This window comes from Salvelinus sp. IW2-2015, linkage group LG18 (genome assembly GCF_002910315.2).
Source record: "Salvelinus sp. IW2-2015 linkage group LG18, ASM291031v2, whole genome shotgun sequence".
Taxonomy (NCBI): Eukaryota; Metazoa; Chordata; class Actinopteri; order Salmoniformes; family Salmonidae; genus Salvelinus; species Salvelinus sp. IW2-2015.
This window is the reverse complement of record NC_036858.1, coordinates 30,392,166-30,412,955: the sequence shown is the minus strand read 5'-3', so window position 1 is coordinate 30,412,955 and position 20,790 is coordinate 30,392,166.

The following is a 20,790-nucleotide window of genomic DNA, read 5'->3' as shown; positions in this document are numbered from 1 at the left end:
ATTCCAGGTGACTACTTCATGAAGCTGGTTAAGAGAATGCCAAGAGTGTGCAAAGCTGTCATCAAGGCAAATATAAAATCTATTTTGATTTGTTTAACACTTTTTTGGTTACTACTTGATTCCATATGTGCTATTTCATAGTTTTTATGTCTTCACTATTATTCTACAATGTAGAAAATAGTAAAAATAAGGGAAAAACCCTTGAATGAGTAGGTATGTCCAAACTTTTGACTGATACTGTACATTTTCACAAAATCTATGCAAACTGGTATAGATTTGGCACAGATGGAACTATTCAAGCAGAAGATACATCTCCTTCAAATGCTGATATTTGGTTGAGTTAACAACCAACCACAATTCAATATCACTTTTGCGATACATAAATAGCCTATTAATTTGTCGACAAGTTAACATATTATATGTTGGACTTCCAAATCAACCCAAAATTACTTTTGTATTCCCATTTGAACTTTGCTGTGCTTTAAATTGTTTATAGTGCAGTGATACACATTTAGGTGACAAATAAGCCAAAACCAATACATTGTTTTTCCAATGGAATTTAGTTGTGATTTGAGATGGTTGAATTCTGATAACACCATTGGAATTCTAATAACTTTTGMCTGTCTTTTTGAGTGGGTGAATGTAGGTTGTAAACTCATTGATCAACATCTCAACCAAATATTACCCAATTGTCCATGTTGAAATGACGAGATTGTGCCCGGTGGGTAGGGTAATGGAAGAGCTTCATTCCCGGTCCACTACAAACCACCCCACTCTATTATTCCATCCCTCCATCCTTCCACCCCTCCCCAGTCTGCAACCACCCAGGCCGTGGAGGCCTTATGCAACCTAATCAGATCCTATTTAAGGAAATCAAGTTAAATCAACTGTGATGTGAACTCCTCAAATGTGTCCCATTATATAACGATGAGGTTGCTTCATAGACGAGTTGTTCTTGGATGGACGTTGATTCCCAAGGCCAGTGTTTATTTTTATTACTCTTGGAATAGCATTTCCAAAAAAGCTTGAAACAGAGAGCAGAAATGGGGGACAGGGGGAGACGAGGGGGAGAGAGGAAGAGCGAGAGCGAAGGAGAGGAGAAAGGGAGAGAAAATGGGGATATAGAGATTGAGAAATAGAATGAGAGATAGGGGAAGAGAGAGAGACAGAGGAGGTGTGCAAGAGACTGGATCAAACTGTACCTAGTGTCTATTTGTCCCTAGTGTCTATTTGAAAGCTTATTCTATTGCCAACATGACTATCTAAGTTATCAAATAGGATCTTACAGTGTTAGGCCTCCACAGGGCACATTAGAGAAACACATAATTTTTGGSCGCAGAGAATTGAGTCATGAGTGCATTCAGGTGCATCTTCCGCAGGAGTTTTTCTTAATARAGCAAACATAGACTCATTCTGTTCAGAACAACCCGGACTATGATGCCAGGTCATTCTGTACATCAAACATAGTGATCATAAACTTTAATACTGTAAATGGCATAAGATTTGTTATATGGAGATGTGAAGTACAGATATGGACTTATGGTTGTGTGMTTTGCTAATATTATAATCCTATATGTCCAGGGCAAGATTTTTTTTTTTAGTAGCAATGGTGCTCCCAAATAAAGGATGTTAGGGAGACCACATACAATGTTTTAGTAATTGTAGAATGGTCTGCGACATGGTTTATGAATGTAAAATGCATCCGCTAATCCGCGAAAAAAAACGAAAAAAAACTTTGTGCTGGCAATATGGGCCATACATTTAGAACGGTTTGGGRATCAAGCCATTTTCTCTGTAGTAAAGGTATAAGGGCACAAGGCGAGACCCAGATGCAGACACGGGAGGCAGATGGTTTGAGTCTTGATATTTATTAAACATTCCAAAAGGGGTAGGCAAGAGAATGGTTGTGGACAGGCAAAAGGTCAAAACCAATTCAGAGTCCAGGAGGTACAGAGTGGAAGGCAGGCTCGAGATCAGGGCAAGCAGGTACGGAGTCCAGAAAACAGGCAAGGATCAAAACCCGGGAGGACTAGCAAAAGAGAATAGAAGCAGGAGTACGGGCATACAACTGGCACAGAGAGACAGGAAACACAGGGATATATACACCAAGGATAATAAGTGACACCTGGAGGGGGTAGAGACAATCACAAGACTGGTGGAACAGATCAGGGTGTGACAGGGGCGCCACCTGGTGTCCTACCTGGGCGCATACCTGGTTGACCGGGATGACGGTGGTGGAAGTCGGTAATGAGGGCTGGGTCTAGGATGTCTCCAGCGGGAACCCAGCACCTCGCCTCCGGGCTGTAACCCTCCCAGTCAACCAGGTACTGGAAACCCCTGCCCCATGGTCGAACACRCAGGAGACGTTTCACCGTGTATGTCGGATGGCCATCAATGACATGGGGAGCGGGGGTGGGACTGGGGACAGAAGACAAAGGACTGTGAAACACGGGCGTAATCCTAGACACATGGAACGTAGGGTGAATACAGAGGGTACGGGGTAACAAGAGACGAACAGCAGTGGAACTAAGGACTCTAGAGATGGGAAACGGACCAATGAAACGAGGGGACAGTTTGCGGGACTCTACCTGAAGGAGCAGGTCCAGTGTAGACAGCCATACCCTCTGCCCAATGCGGTAGCGGGGAGCTGGAGTCCGGTGGCAGTCCGCTTGTTGACGATACCTGGAGTTGATCTTGAGAAGTGCTATCCGAGCTCTTCTCCAGGTACGTCGACAGCGACGGACGAACATCTGGGCCAAGGGTACYTTGACTTCCGGTTCTTGTTCTGGGAAGAATGGAGGTTGATACCCCATGGAGCACTCAAACGGGGAGAGTCCCGTGGCTGAGCAGGGAAGGGTGTTCCGGGCATACTCCACCCAGACCAGTTGCCGGCTCCAGGTAGTGAGGTTGGTTGAGACCAGGCATCTTAAGGTGGTCTCCAGGTCCTGGTCAGCTCGCTCCGACTGGATGTTCGACTGGGGATGGAACCCGGAGGACAGGCTGGCCCACGCCCKAATAAGGGTGCAGAACGCRTTCCAGAACTGAGACGAGAACTGAGGACAACGGTTGGAAACCATATCCACRGGGAATCCATGGATCCTGAAGACGTGCTTCACCATGAGCTGGGCCATTTCCTTGGCAGAAGGAAGTTTGGGGAGAGGGATGAAATGAGCGGCCTTTGAGAATCGATCCACCACTGACCTATTGTGGCGGTATGCAAATTGCAGTGAGTCTAGGGTGACAGGTAAGGTGGAGGTGATATGATCCTTGACTAGTCTTTCAAAGCACTTTATGATGACAGAAGTGAGTGCTACGGGGCAATAGTCATTCAGTTCAGTTACCTTTGCCTTATTGGGTACAGGAACAAGGGTGGCKATCTTGAAGCATGTGGGGACCGCAGACTGGGATAGGGAGAGATTGAATATGTCCGTAAACACACCAGCCAGCTGGTCTTTGCATGCTCTGAGGACGCGGCTAGGGATGCCGTCTGGGCAGGCAGCCTTGCAAGAGTTAATGCGTTTAAATGTCTTACTCACGTCGGCCACGGAGAAGGAGAGCTCACAGTCCTTGGTAGTGGGCCGTGCTCGGTGGCACTGTGRTTTCCTCAAAGCGGGTAAAGAAGGTGTTTAGTTTGTCTGGAAGCAAGACGTCTGTGTCCGTGACGTGGCTGATTTTCTTTTTGTAGTCCGTGTTTGTCTGTAGACCCTGCCACATATGTCTCATGTCGGAGCCGTTGAATTGAGACTCCACTTTGTCTCTCTACTGACATTTCACTTGTTTGATTGCCTTGCGGAGGGAATAACTACACTGTTTGTATTCTACCATATTCCCGGTCATCTTTCCATGGTTAAATGTGGTGGTTCGCGCTTTCAGTTTTGCGCGAATGCGCCATCTATCCATGGTTTCTGGTTAGGGCAGGTTTTAATAGTCACAGTGGGTACAACATCTCCTATGCACTTCCTTATAAACTCACTCACAGAATCAGCGTATAAATCTATATTATTCTCTGAGGCTAGCCGGAACATGTTCCAGTCCACGTGATCAAAACAATCTTGAAGCGTGGATTCCGATTATSAGACCAGCGTTTAATGGTCCTTGTCACGTGTACATACTGTTTGAGTTTCTGCCTGTAGGAGGGGAGAAGCAAAATGGAGTCGTGGTCAGATTTGCTGATCGGAGGGCAGGGGAGGACCTTGTATGCACCCCGGAAGTTAGAGTAGCAGTGATCCAGTGTTTTTCCAGCCCGGGTACTACAATCAATATGCTGATAGAATTTAGGTAGCCTTGTTCTCAAATTTGCTTTGTTAAAATCCCCAGCCACAATAAATGCAGCCTCAGGATATATGGTTTCCAGTTTGCATAGAGTCCAGTGGAGTTCCTTGAGGGCCGTCGTGGTATCGGCTTGAGGGGGGATATACACGGCTGTGATAATAACCAATGAGAATAATACAGTCGGCATTTAACTGAAAGGAATTCTAGGTCAGGTGAACAGAAGGACTTGAGTTTCTGTATGTTGTTACAATTACACCATGAGGGGGGCCTCCCGAGTGACACAGTGGTCTAAGGCACTGCATCGCAGTGCCAGCTGTGCCCCTAGAGATTCTAGGTTCGAGTCCAGGCTATGTCACAGCTGGTCGCGACCGGGAGACCCCTGGGGCGATGCACAATTGGCCCAGTGTCGTCCAGGGGAGGGTTTGGCCGGCAGGGATGTCCTTGTCCCATCACGCACTAGCGATTCCTGTGGCGGGCTGGGTGCAGTGCAGGCTGACACGCTGATACAGTGTTTCCTCCGACACGTTGGTGCAGCTGGCTTCCGGGTTAAGTGGGCATTGTGTCAATAAGCAGTGCCACCGAGCACGGCCCACTACCAAGGTCTGTGAGCTCTCCTTCTCTGTGGCCGACGTGAGTAAGACATTTAAACGCGTTAACCCTCGGCTTGGTTGGGTTGTGTTTCGGAGGACGCYCGGCTCTCGACCTTTGCCTCTCCCGAGTCCSTACGGGAGTTGCAGAGATGAGACAAGACTGTAGCTATCAATTGGATACCACGAAATTGGGGAGATTTTTTWWAATAATAGTTAAAAACCATTACACCGTGAGTCGTTAATCATGAAACATACACCCCTACCCTTCTTCTTCCCGGAGAGATGTTTAWACCTGTCAGCGTSGCGCCTACACAACGTCATGATTAAAACAGGAAGTCAAAAAGAACAGAAAAGTAGCAAAAAAAAAGGTCAAACAACCCAACTTAGACAACCTGACACAGACAACCTGTCTGCCATCTGCTTGGTACAGTTTAAACCGGGATTCATCCGTGAAGAGCACACTTCTCCAGCATGCCAGTGACCATCGAAGGTGAGCATTTGTCCTCTGAAGTTGGTTACGACAACGAACTGAAACCAGGTCAAGACCCTGGTGAGGACGCAGATGAGACACAGTTTGTGCGGAAATCAGACTATCCTACAGGTGGAGTAGCCAGATGTGGAGGTCCTGGGCTGGCATGATTACACGTAGTCTGTGCTTGTGAGGCCGGTTGGAATTACCGCCAAATTCTCTAAAACGACTTTGGAGGCAACTTATGGTAGAGAAATTAACATTAAATACTCTGGCAATCAGCTCTGGTGGACATTCCTGTCATCAGCATGCCAATTTCACACTCCRTCAAAATGTTAGACATCTGTGGCATTGTGTTGTGTGACAAAACTGCACATTTTCGAGTGGCCTTTTATTGCCCCCAGCACAAGGTACACCTGTGTAATGATCATGCTGTTTAACTAGCTTCTTGYTATGCCACACCTGTCAGGTGGATGGATTAACACATTTGTGCACAAAATAAGAGAAACAAMTTTTTTGTGCATATGGAACATTTCTGGCCTTCTTTATTTTAGCTCATGAAACATGGGACCAAGACTTTACATGTTGTGTTCATATTTTTGTTCAGTATATATGAACTTAGGAGTTTACTCAAACAGGTCCCGACAAGACAAGACCCATATTAACCCTAAAGTKATGTTTGTGTTGCATGCTGGCTTGTTTTTTGCCAGTGACAACTACCAGGGGTATATAGCCTACACACTCATCTGACACACAAAAGGAATCTGAAGTGTAGACATAATTCACTTAGAGACCCCCACCCGTTGCTGAATGTACTTCCCTTGCACCCCTAAGCCCTTTGGCTTGTTCACTCTACTGTAGTTCTCAGAACAACATTGACATTGGCTGAGCACTAAGACCTTTGAATAGGCAGAAGATTATCTTTCCCTAACTCAGTGGGAAACAGACTAAACCTGCCTATCGGGTTGTCTGAGGGCATGAGTGCACACATAGAGCATGACAAAGTGCACCTGCAGAGTGGAGTGAAGCCATGAGGAGGATGGTTTGGAATGGGGTTATTCATAGCCATTACMGAATGCATCAGTAGCGACACACAGGAATCCATACACAACTCACTTCACACTCCATTCTCATCACGTGACTCGTAATAAAGTAGCCTTGCTGTCAAAGAGGTGAGGTTTAAAGTGGAGTCGATGTCTCTGTTAGTGAGACTTATTCCATCAAAACTGGTAAACAGGGACTAGTCACTAGGATGCCTGGGAGATTACCTAGGGCCACTCAGGAGTTTGTCTGTCCTGGTTTTACATGTGAGTTTCAGGTCACTGTGTTTCTTCCGACTACCTATGTTGGACGTATGCCCAGTATCAATCATTTTTGCTACAGCAGAAAGGGAGACAGACTTAGGATGACATTCCAGGTCATGGGCCACAATGTCCCACACCTTTGTCATAGGCCTAGATACAACGAGCTGTGTGTTCTATCTCTATGACTCCTTCAGAAGATAGAACCCTGTCCAGGTCTCTCAAAGCTTTGCCCTCTTCCACACCACTCTTCCTGGATCTGATCCAGCACTAATAGGCCCGTCCAGGCGTCATGTCCGCTGACCCTTGTGGCGGATGAGGAAGTTGTCAGTGGGCCTCCTGAGCCGGCTGAACTCAGTAGTTGCCTGACCCAGGGAGCAGTAAGCAGTCACCGACATAAATCTGTAGCCTACAGATGAGCACTGCGCACACGTGTACWTTTCCAACATGAACATAAAAAATACAAAACAAATCTGAGTGGCTGTACTGCATAAGTCAGTCTATTTTTATTTCCCTCTTAACCTCAGATGGCACGGGTTTTGTTAAATACGCGAGCAATTGGGCTTTGCGGTAAAGTTGTGAGGAGTAGAGCATGTCCTCAGTTCCTTCATTGTCAAAGACAAAGACAACTCTATCAAATTTAGTTAAAACATCGCTCTTTCATGAAGGCTTCATCATTTAGCCTACTAATGTAGGTTGGCATCTGAGGTAGCCTAGTAACTGGCTACAACTGGAGTGAGGCGCGAGAGTGAGCCGACAGAAGGGGGAGGGGTGAAATGACCATTTYTTTATTTTTATATATATTTTTATTAGGCCTAGGCCACACAGTTGTTGTTTGTATGAAATGCTCCACACGTGACATATTTTCAGTGTATCACTATTCCTGTATTGCCCGTTCCTGTAGACTATTGATCTTGTCCCGTCCTGTCCCYAACTTGACTCTAGAACTTCACTCCCATTCCTGGCAGAATCCCGCGGGACCGCGGGGGTCCTGTTCCCGTGTCAACCTTTAGTCTCCACCTCCCACCATACATGTGTTTCCTGTTGTTGCGGGCCAGAGCAGCCCCTCTCTCTGACAGCACAGGGCCCTTTCCTGACGCTTTGTTAGGGATTGCCTTGGGAATGGTTTAAATGTAGGTGTGTTTGACAGAGGCCCCCTGTCTGTGCGGTGTGTGCCCCGGCCGATTCCGTAGAGCCTTGTAAAAACACTTCACCCCCTCTGATGAAATGTAGAGCCTGCGGGGTACTTAGCYATGAGCTGGGTTCTCTYTAGCTGTCGTGGAGATGATGTGTGTTTGTGAGTATTTGTGTGCATGTCAAAAATGTGTGTGTGTGGTGTGCATGCATGCATGCGCGTGCATGCGTGCGTGCGTGTCTCACAATATAAAACCCATACAGGAGACATACAACTGGACAGCGACATGAAAAAGTATGTTCWATTTTTTACCTAATTATCCTGCTGAGATTCAGAGACCAGGTTGACTTAGTTTCTCCTCTCTGTACATCTTCTTTTTATTAGCCAGCCAAAGGGGCCACAATGTATGAGCGTTTTATTGGAAGCAGCTTTGTTCTATTTCAAACCCACAAATCATCTGCTTCTCTGGGCTCATTCCTCTGGTGGGATCCCAGCTGAGGAGATGTTTTGTTCAGTCTAATTGAAACGATACTGAACCACACACGGTTTCTCAACAGAGTTTGCAGCTCTCAGGGCCCTGTGTTGCATGAATGTTTTCCATGAGGGAATGTACTAATTTACGGTGCGGTGAAAAAAAGTTGTAGCTCAGCGTTTTTATTCTTCACCCGCTACCCCCTTTCCCCCTCTCTCCCTCCCCCTCCTCTCTCCCTCCCCCTCGCCTGACACAGCACTTATGTGCCAGTGTTCCAGTCGGCCCTGTGACATCACAGCGGCCCATCTCAATGAACGGCAAAACATTTCCAGTGTGGCGACTAGGCTTGGAAGCCTGATGGAATGGCTTCCATATGGGATGCCTATCCCTCGCTCCCCCATGAGGGACTGACTGGGCTGGACCTGGAGATGGAGGATGGGGTCTAGAGAGACATGAAGAAGGGAAAGAGAGAGGGGCCTTGGCAGCTTGTAATAATACTGAGAGCAAAAATCTACTTTCATCTTCTTTGCCAGGAGTTTGATCCCACGGCGTAGATGTTGATCCAAATCTATCATCTCATTGTTTCATATCCACAGTAAAGACTGGGTTCAACGGATCCCCTCTCACACACTCAAACACACACTACCCACTGGGCACACACTGGTTGAATCAACATTGTTTCAATGTAATTTTATGTGGAATCAATGTGGAAGATACATTGGATTTGAAAAAAGTCTCCCTCTTCAAAGGGGCCACACTCTAGAACCAAACTTTTACAGACCTATATCCATCCTGCCCTGCCTTTCTAAAGTCTTCGAAAGCCAAGTGAACAAACAGATCACCGACCATTTCGAATCCCACCGTACCTTCTCCGCTACGCAATCTGGTTTCCGAGCTGGTCATGGGTGCACCTCAGCCACGCTCAAGGTCCTAAACGATATCATAACCGGCATCGATAAAAGACGGTACTGTGCAGCCGTCTTCATCGACCTGGACAAGGCTTTCGACTCTGTCAATCACTGTATTCTTATCGGCAGACTCAACAGCCTTGGTTTCTCTAATGTCTTCCTCGCCTGGTTCACTAACTACTTCTCTGATAGTGTGCAGTGTGTCAAATCGGAAGGCCTGTTGACCTCTGGCCTCTGGCAAGTCTCCATGGGGGTGCCACAGGGTTAAATTTTCGGGCCGACTCTTTTCTCTGTATATATCAATGATTTAGCTCTTGCCACTGGTGATTATTTGATCCACCTCTACGCAGACAACACCATTCTGTATACATCTGCCCCTTCTTTGGACACTGTGTTAACAAACCTCCAAACGAGCTTCAACGCCATACAACACTCCTTCCGTGGCTTCCAACTGCTCTTAAATGCTAGTAAAACTAAATGCATGCTCTTCAACCGATTGCTGCCTGCACCCGCCCYCCCAACTAGCATCACTACTCTGGACAGTTCTGACTTAGAATATGTGGACAACTATAAATACCTAGGTGTCTGGCTAGACTGTAAACTCTCCTTCCAGACTCACATTAAGCATCTCCAATCCAAAGTTAAATCTAGAATCGGCTTCCTATTTCGCAACAAAGCCTCCTTCACTCATGCTGCCAAACTTACCCTCGTAAAACTGACTATCCTACCAATCCTTGACTTCGGCGATGTCATTGACAAATTAGCCTCCAACACTCTACTCAGCAAATTGGATGCAGTCTATCACAGTGCCATCTGTTTTGTCACCAAAGCCCCATATACTACCCACCACTGCTCTGCTGTATGCTCTCATTGGCTGGTCCTCGCTACATATTCGTCGCCAACCCACTGGCTCCAGGTCATCTATAAGTCTTTGCTAGGTATAGCTCCGCCTTATCTCAGCTCACTGGTCACCATAGCAACACCTAACCGGAGCACATGCTCCAGCAGGTATATTTCACTGGTCATCCCCAAAGCCAACACCTCCTTTGGCTGCCTTTCCTTRCAGTTCTCTGCTGCCAATGACTGGAACGAATTGCAAAAATCACTGAAGTTGGAGACATATCTACCTCACTAACTTTAGCGTCAACAGTCAGAGCAGCTTATCGATCGCTGCAGCTGTACCCAGCCCATAGCCCATCCAACTAACTACCTACCTCATCCCCATATTTGTTTTTGTCTTTCTGTTCTTTTGCACACCAGTATTTCTACTTGCACATCCTCATCTGCACATATATCACTCCAGTGTAAATTGCTAAATTGTAATTACTTCGCCACTATTGGCCTATTTATTGCCTTACCTCTTTACTTCATTTGCACACACTGTATACCAATTTTTCTATTGTGTTATTGACTGTACCTTTGTTTATCCAATGTGTAACTCTGTGTTGTTGTTTTTGTCACACTGCTTTGCTTTATATTGGCCAGGTCTCAGTTGTAAATGAGAACTTGTTCTCAACTGGCCTACCTGGTTAAATAAAGGTGAAATAAATACATAAATAAATACATACATTTCAACTGGCATTGTAAACATTGAAATTAGGGTAAAACTTCAACTTAAATATTGAATTAAACTTGACTAACAGGTTGGTACATCAATCTAATTCCAACAATCATCAGCACTTAGTAATTGTGTTGAGAATTCCACGTAGAAACGTACATTTGAAATGTGGTTGCAATCACAATWCAATATCCAGTTTGTCTACAAATGAAAAAAGCTTTACATTTTTAATGCCGTTATTCTTTTGACGCCATTCATCGCATCTCCGTTTCTTCACCACACAGACCATTTAAAAAAATAACTGTTTCCGCATGTTATGATGTTATGTGGCGCTGTCTGTCTGACTGTGGTGCTTAAACATCCACTATACACATAGCTTAGAGCAACACTTTTGAAGGTAAAGTTACAGAAAGTTAAGTAATAAACACATTCCCAGGCATAACAGAAAAAACATTATTTGTGCAGAAGTAGCTAGCTAGGTATGCTAACGTTAGCTAACCAAACAAATGTTTACAATGCCATGGCCGAATGCCTCTTTATATAACTGTAACTTCTCACAATGATTTTAATCTGAACAGGACATCCATTCCTTTTAGCTACTGTTTTGCTGTAGAGATGTAAATGATCCCATTTCAGCTTGTGACTAGTTCATGTTGAAGAACATGGATAGGTTGTTCCTAGCCTAGATCTAATAGCTGTAACACATGAACTCAGACCTGGCTGATATATTGTTGTCTTCTGTGGAACTCATATCATTGTTGGACAGGTTTAAATGCACTTTGTATCCATAGAGCCAGTTCTTTTTTTCCTATAGTCAACCTTCCAGTCACAAGTTGGGAGAACACTCATTCAGAATGCCTGAAATTTTAACAATACTTGTGTGTCTGTTTGTGCGTGTGTGTGTTTGTGCGCGCTCGCACAAGTGTTGAACTTCAAGAACATTGATAAGAGGCCTACTAACATTTTTGTTAGTAGGCCTCTCTCTCTCTCAAAAGGAACTGGATCCCTGGCTGTGCTGTTCTCCTTCCAGCCAACCACAGGTTTGGTTTGGCAGGCGTCCAGCCAGCTGCCTCACACGCTGTAGCATGGGAACATCCTGCTTGCTGCAGAGGGGTCCTCCTCACCCCCTGTACACACACAAACACACGGCCACACATTCACATGCACAGGCATTCGCATACCCACACACTCAAGCCCATCTCCTTGACACTGATTCACATTCAGTACACACACCCCCACACCCACACACCCACACACACCCACACACACACACACACACACACACACACACACACACACACACCACCACACACACTGAAAAGACAACTGAACCAGAATGTGCCTCTGGAGTGAAGTCGGGTTCACTGAACTACAGTAGAGTGTGGGACGTGGGAGATTAACGAATGTCTGCCCTTTGTTCTATCACTGTGCTCCAGGGTTTATGACCCAGGAGTTCCCTTAAGATCTCTACACACACACACACGTACATACATATTTACGAACACACAGACACACACAATCCGTTCATGCACACACAACAGAAGCCCAGGGGTCCTCCCTCTTGAGCTTTGATTTGTGGGCCCGTGGTTGGAGTAAAGGAGGCCCACAGAGGGAGGAGTGTGTGTGGGAGCATGTGTGATGCGTGTGATGTGTGCCTTGCATTGCTTGTGTGTGTTTTTGTGTGAAGGACAGAAAAGAGCATGTTTAGGGCCAGCGTTCAAAGACGCTTATAGATGCCATGGAACCTGGAAGCGGCCTCTTGCCTCATTGTTTAGCAGCCTTGTTATTTTTTCCATTAATCATAGTTAATGTTGGTTTTAATTCTTCCTCTGCTACTCTGATTACTGGCCAGGGGTCCTGATTACTGGCCGCCACTCCTCAACTCTGACCCCACAGCATTGTTCTCCTAATTGATCACTGTTGATTGATAGAAAATGTTCAAGCATGGATACCGCAGTCGTATCAAACGGTCCCCTCAATTAATCCGTTGGAGTGCATGTCGGATTAATACATTCTTATTACCAAACAATGTACAGAAAGAGAGAGACTGGGACGGAGGAGGAGGATGGGGGGACAGGGGGGGGCAGTGGTGTACCGCAGTTTCGCGGGGACCCCCTGCAAGTTCTACATGTCTTATTACCAAACAATGAAAAGAAAGAGAGCGACTGGGGCGGAGGGTAGTACAGTATTTATAAAAACTGAGTATACAAAACATTAAGAACACCTGCTCTTTCCATGACATGGACTGACCAGGTGAATCCAGGTGAAAGCTATGATCCCTTATTGATGTCACTTGTTAAATCCATTTCAGTCAGTGTAGATGAAGAGGAGGAGACAATAGATTTTTAAGGCTTGAGACAATTGAGACATGGATTGTGTATGTGTGCCATTCAGAGGGTGAATGGGCAATGGCTTAAGATTTGAGTGCCTTTGAATGGATTATGGTAGTAGGTGCCAGTCGTTCAACAGTTTCCCGTGTGTATCAAGAATCCAGCCAACTTAACACAACTGGGGGAAGCATTGGAGTCAACATGGGCCAGCATCCCTGTGGAACGCTTTCGACACCTTGTAGATTCCATACCTCGACGAATTGAGGGTGTTCTGAGGGCAAAAGGGAGGGTACAACTCAATTTTAGGAAGGCGTTCCTAATGTTTGGTATACTCAGCGTATATCTTTTTGGGGGTTTGGGGCCTCCAGAGCCCAGGGGCCTGCGGGGGGGTGTAGTACGCCACTGGGGATGCAGGAGGGGGGTGGGGGTTTGACCATCAGCTGACCAGGTGATCGGAGGAAAATCAAAAGAACTGTAATCGAGAAGACTTAACCATATTTTCTTCCCTTCCCTAAAAGAGCTCATTGTCTCTAAAAAGTCTGAAAAAAACACATTCTGTTTTTAAACATTGGTTGGACATCTAAGCCACACACATTTTGATTTTCCTCTTTGAGCCGTGCCCTGTGTTCACGGGTAAACTGAACCCATGTCCCCAAGGCAGGAACGTTTATAAGGTGAAAAATGGGGGGGGTGTAACATTTAGGCCACAACAAGCAGAGAGAGGGAGTTTGAAAAGAAAGTCAATCAGAAATGGAGGAATAATGTGTGATAGAGAAAGGAAAATATAATACAAAGATAGCATGATAGGGTTAGGAAGAAAGGGAGATGAGAGAGACATAAGGATAGGGAAGGCGCCAGGGGCGGGAGGTGTTGAGAGATCCAAACTTGTGCTAACATAGCGAGGAAGGCTGTCATAGAAACCTTTTCCAAACCCACCTCCTCCATCAGACAGTCAGACAGATATCTCCAAAATCTCCACCAGCAATCTTACCCCCATTATTCAGCCAACGCTTCACTTGCCTGCTTTGGCTGCTTCATAGGGAAAGAAAGAGTCATTGGAAATTCCCTAATTACAACTTGACTGCTTCCCGTTATGATAATAATTGTTATGTCCAACATAACCATAGCAATGATTTTTTTCTCTCAATATATATATATATTTTTACAGATTTCAAATGTACAACTGCAGCCTTGTTAGTTCCCCCCCCCACAAAGAACACCTCCATCCTCATCTCCCCACCTCCCCCAATCCCACCCTCCTTTCCATTCCGGGGAAAATTGATAGAAAATACTATTAATATAAGGTGCATGCATGTTGCATCATGGTTTAGAAACAGTGAATGTCTTCATGTCTTCAAGTAGAAATCCGCTAAAAAGGAAAAATGTTATAAAACAGACTGTAATAGTATTTTTTGTATATACATTTCTAAGAATAGTAGTAGATAAGAGTGAGAATAAATAGTTCAGGTAATCTTACCAGTCATATTAGAATAATAGTATATTTTATTGCCATAGAGGCAGTCTAGTTCAACATCTTGAAACTGTATTGGAATGAATCATAAAGGTTCAAGCTAAATGTAATTACTTCATTCATTGTAATTGTTCATTCAGTAAGAAAGGTAGAGAGACCTTCAAAGTATGAACTAAAGGGTTGCCCATGGAGTAGAACCCTCTCTGTTGATCTTCTCAAGGTGAATTTTACTATTTCTAATTCAAGAAAATATATCATGATATCATATGCAATGTTGAACAAACAGATACAGACCGTGAATGTCAAAGTAACAATATTGGATAAAGATGAGCCACATGTTGCGCAACATGGTAGCCATACAGTTACGATGTAGTGTAACGGCTGTCATATTCTTCCTCCTCGACGAGGAAGAAGAGAAGGATCGGACCAATACGCGGAGTGGGTAGTGCTCATGATGATTTATTATATCGACTGAACACTAACATGAAACAAAATAACAAATAGAATACAACCGAAAACAGTCCCGTGTGGCACGAATACTAACACGAAAGACAAACACCCACAAAACACACGTGACAGGCTGCCTAGATGATTCTCAATCAGGGACAACGATTGACAGCTGCCTCTGATTGAGAATCATACCAGGCCGAACACAAAATCCCAACATAAAAAAATCACAGATAAAACCCACCCAACTCACCCCTGACCAACTAATAAATACAAGACAAAGGAAAACAGGTCAGGAACGTGACAGAACCCCCCTTAAGGTGCAACCGGGCGCACCACCATAAACTCTAGGGGAGGGTCTGGGTGGGCGTCTTGTCCACGTGGCGGCTCTGGCGCTGGTCGTGGTCCCCACCCCACCATAGTCAATCCCCGCTTCCGTGGCCTCCTCCCAATGGCCACCCTCCATATAAACCCCATTGGATTAAAGGCAGCACCGGACTAAGGGCAGCTCCGGACTGAGGGCAGCTCCGGACTGAGGGCAGCTCCGGACTGAGGGCAGCACCGGACTGAGGCAGCACCGGACTGGCAGATGGCTCTGGCAGCTCCTGGCTGGCTGGCGGATCCTGGCTGGCTGGTCTGGCGGATCCTGGCTGGCTGCGTCTGCGCGGACCCTGGCTGGCTGGCTCTGGCAGACCTGGCTGGCTGGCTCTGGCGGATCTGGCTGGCTGGCTCGGCGGATCCTGGCTGGCTGGCGGCCCTGGCGGATCCTGGCGGGTGGCGCTCTGGCTGCTCCTGTCTGGGGGAAGGCTCTGGCTGCCCTGTCTGGCGGAAGCCTGGCTGTCCTGTCTGGCGGGAGGCTCTGGCTGCTCCTGGCTGGCGGAAGGCTCTGGCTGCTCCTGTCTGCGGAAGGCTCTGGCTGCTCCTGTCTGGCGAAGCTCTGTGCCGTGGCGGAAGCCTGTCTCGTCTGCGGACGGCTCTGGCTGCTCCTGTCTGGCGGACGGCTCTGACGGTCGGGACAGACGGGCAGCTCTGACGGCTCGGGACAGACGGGCAGCTCTGACGGCTCGGGACAGACGGGCAGCTCTGACGGCTCGGGACAGACGGGCAGCTCTGACGGCTCGGGACAGACGCGAGCTTGACGGCTCGGACAGCACGGGACAGCTGGACGCTCGTGGGACGACGGACAGCTCTGACGGCTCCGGACAACGGGACAGCTCGACGCTCGGACGAGCTCTCGGCTCGGGACGACGGGACAGCTCTGACGGCTCGGACAGACGGGACAGCTTTGAGCGTGCTGTGCAGGCAGGCAGCTCAGACGGTGCTGGGCAGATGAGAGACTCTGGCTGCGCTGGAGAAGAGGAATGCTCTGACAGCGCTGGACAGGTGGGAGCAACTGGGGAGAGAACCCGGAGAGACAGCCTGGTGCAGGGGGCTGCCACCGGAGGACTGGTACGTGGAGGTGGCACCGGATATACCGGACCGTGAAGGAGGACACGCGCTCTTGAGCACCGAGCCTGCCCAACCTTACCAGGTTGAATGGTCCCCGTAGCCCTGCCAGTGCGGCGAGGTGGAAAAGCCCGCACTGGGCTATGCTGGCAAACCGGGGACACCATTTGTAAGGCTGGTGCCATGTACGCCGGCCCGAGGAGACGCACTGGAGGCCAGATGCGTTGGGCCGGCTTCATGACACCCGGCTCGATGCCCAACCTAGCCCTACCAGTGCGGCGAGGTGGAATAGCCCGCACTGGGCTAAGCACGCGTACTGGGGACACCGTGCGCTCCACCGCATAACACGGTGTCTGACCAGTACGACGCCCTCTCACTCCACGGTAAGCACGGGGAGTTGGCTCAGGTCTCCTGGTAGCCAGAGCCAGAGCTGTCCTTTGCCACACTCCGCGTGTGCCTCCCCCCCCAATACATTTTTGGGTCTGACTCTCGGGCTCCCAACCGCGTCGCCGCGCTGCCTCCTCATACCAGCGCCTCTCTGCCTTCGCTGCCTCCAACTCCGCCTTGGGACGGCGATATTCCCCTGGCTGAGCCCAGGGTCCCTTGCCGTCCAGGATCTCCTCCCAAGTCCATGAGTCCTGTGTCTTCGGTCTCTGCTGCTGCTGCTGCTGTCTGTTCCCACTCTGCTTGATCCTTTTGTGGTGGGTGTTTCTGTAACGGCTGTCATATTCTTCCTCATCCTCGGACGAGGAGAGGCGAGAAGGATCGGACCAATACGCAGAGTGGGTAGTGCTCATGATGATTTATTATATCGCAACTGAACACTAACATGAAACAAAATAACAAATAGAATACAACCGAAAACAGTCCCGTGTGGCACGAATACTAACACGAAAGACAAACACCCACAAAACACACGTGAAACCCAGGCTGCCTAAGTATGATTCTCAATCAGGGACAACGATTGACAGCTGCCTCTGATTGAGAATCATACCAGGCCGAACACAAAATCCCAACATAGAAAATCACACATAGACAAACCCACCCAACTCACGCCCTGACCAACTAAATAAATACAAGACAAAGGAAAACAGMTCAGGAACGTGACATGTAGCCATTTACTTGACACTAGAGAGTCTGTATTAAGTGTATTTTACATTATAAACTTGGTTGTTCGAGCCCTGAATGCTGATTAGCTGACAGCCGTGGTATATCAGACCGTATACCACGGGCATGACAAAGCATTTATTTTTACTGGTCTAATTAGGTTGGTAGCCAGTTTATAATATCAATAAGGCATCTTGGGGCTTTGTGGTATATGGCCAATATACCACCGCTAAGGGCTGTATCCAGGCACTCCGTGTTGCGTCGTGCTTGCCATGAAAAGCCCTTAGCTGTGGTATATTGYCCATATACCACACCCCCTCGTGCCTTATTGCTTAATTATATCACTCCTCAGACAAAGAATTGGAGTATTGCATASAGTACATGGTGACAGCTCCAAGACTCATGAGGTGTTAGTGGCTGCAATTAACATGTGCTGAAATTTTCTATATAAGGGCAACATTAGTACAACGTTCCAACATCTGTTCTAAGTAACCAGTTAGTGCTCCCTCAGGGAGGAACCCTGTATGTTTGAACGATGGGTGGGGGGCAGCGGGGACGGAGTTATTGGGGCCCATGTGTGATGCAGAAACAATAAATAACAGGACCTGCTTTCTGCGGCACCGGAGCCAGGGGAGCCATGTCACTTTCTGACCGATGTGCATTCTGACGATCAATAAGAAGTGGACAATTTCCTGTGTCGAAGGCCTAGGGCTTCAATCCTGAGAGATGGGGAGTGAAGAGGTGGAGAAGTAGAGCATGGGTTGGGGCTATAGGCCAGGACAACCTCCTTTTCATTATCTCCAGCACAAAACCACTTTAAACGTATGTGAAAACAGCGCGTTTCTACGTTTTGTAGAAAAAATATGTAATGTAAATAAATTATACCCGATCATCAAAATGTTAAACATTTTTCAAACAATGATTTTTAATCACTGAGATTCACAGTGATGTGGGGAGCAAGAAAATCCCCTCGCTTGGGCTAGAAACTCATGCAGAAACTCATACACGTTTAGAAAATCTGTTTTTGTACTTTAAATCCTACCCTGTGTCACGCCCTGATCTGTTTCACCTGTACTTGTGCTTATCTCCACCCCCCCTCCAGGTATTGCCCCTCTTCCCAATTTTCCCCTGTGTATTTATACCTGTGTTCTCTGTCTGTTCGTTGCCAGTTCGTCTTGTTCGTTCAAGCTAACCAACGTTTTTCCTGTCAGCTCCTATCGTTTCCCAGCCTCTCTTTCCTCGTTCTCCTGGTTTTGACCTTTGCCTGTCCTGACCCTGTACCCGCCCGCCTGACCTCTCTGCCTGACCCTGAGCCTGCCTGCTGACCTGCACCTTTGCTCCACCTCTGGTTTACTGAACTCTGCCTGTCCCTGAACCTGAGCCTGCCTGCCGTCCTGTACCTTTYCCTTACACTGGATTTTCGACCCCTGCCTGCCTTGAACTGTGTTTGCCTGCCCGGTTGATTCCTGATACCCTGTGATGTCACAGAGAAGCATTTTTTAAAGACCTTTATTCTTATCTTTCCAACCACAGGTCATAGAAACATGCTTTTCTTCACATATGGTTTGGTGCTGGAGATGCATATGTGGTTGAAAAGTGGTCAGCACTCCTACTCTGAGATGCTGTATGAACATGGACCCTGTTGCAAAATCTATGTCATGACTCCTGAAGATTTTGTCTAGACTACAGGCTACAGTTGGTCATTGTGACTGTAGTGAAATGAGTCTTTCCTATTGGGCAGTCAGTGCACTATTAACTTTTACTGTGAACTCCACCCATATCAGTTCCTTTGGCTTCCACACAATGTTTTCTTTAAACCACCACAAAGACACATAATGGTGAACAAGCGTACGCACTCACACTCACACACACACACACTCACACACACTCACACACACACACACACACACACCACACACACACACACACACACACACCCACACAACACACACACACACACACACACACACACACACACACACACAACACACAACACACACACACTTCACCAGCATGACAATGTCTTCCATGTTAATAGCAGCAGAACAAACAGCCCAGGGTTCCACCACCTCTGTTTACTGTAATACACTCGTTTCCATGACCGCCTTCCTTCGCCAAAGAAAAAAAAAGAGACCTTAATGGCTCGGTTCTGAAAGCGACCGACCATAAGAAAACAAATTCAACAGTTCTCAGTTACAATGGGCGTTAACACCTATGTGCACTTCAGATGAATCCCTGTCAAACGCTATGTTATGTCATGAATGGAGTCTGACTCATGGACATGTTTTTCCCTAGCAAGGGAGAGTTTATTGGAATAATCTCTGTTCTAGTGCATTTTATAGCCCTTTTCAGGCCTGGGTACATACACTGAACAAAAATGTTTACGCAACATTGAAACTATTTCAAAGATTTTACTGAGTTACAGTTCATAGAAGGAAATCAGTCCATTGAAATACATTCATTTGTCACGTTCCTGACCTGTTTTCCCTTGTTTTGTATTTATTTAGTATGGTCAGGGCGTGAGTTGGGTGGGTTGTCTATGTGTGATTTTCTATGTTGGGATTTGTGTTCGGCCTGGTATGATTCTCAATCAGAGGCAGCTGTCAATCGTTGTCCCTGATTGAGAATCATACTTAGGCAGCCTGGGTTTCACGTGTGTTTTTGTGGGTGTTTGTCTACCGTGTTAGTGTTTTCACCACACGGTACTGTTTCGGTTTTCTGCACTTCGTTTATTGTTTTGTATTTCAGTGTTCAGTTTCGGTTTTAATAAATCATCATGAGCACGAACCCACTCTGCATATTGGTCCGATCCTTCTCGCCTCTCCTCGTCCGTGAGGAGGACGAAATAGAAAATCGTTTACTCATTAGGCCCTAATCTATGGATTTCACATGACTGGGAATACAGATATGCATCTGTTCGTCACAGATACCTTTAACTGGGACATTTTCAGCTTCCAGGAATTGTGTACAGATCCTTGTGACATGTGGTCGTGCATCATCATGCTGCGGTGATGGCGGTGGATGAATGGCACGACAATGGGCCTCAGGATCTCGCTGTGTCTGTGCATTCAAATTGCCATTGATAAAAGGCAACTGTGTTCATTGTCCGTAGCTTCTGCCTGCCCATTCCATAACCCCACCATGGGGCTCTCTGTTCACAACGTTGACATCAGCAACCTGCTCACCCACACGACGCCATACACGCTGTCTGCCATCTGCCCGGTATGCTTGAAACCGGGATTAATCCGTGAAAAGCACACTTCTTCAGCGTGCCAGCAGCCATC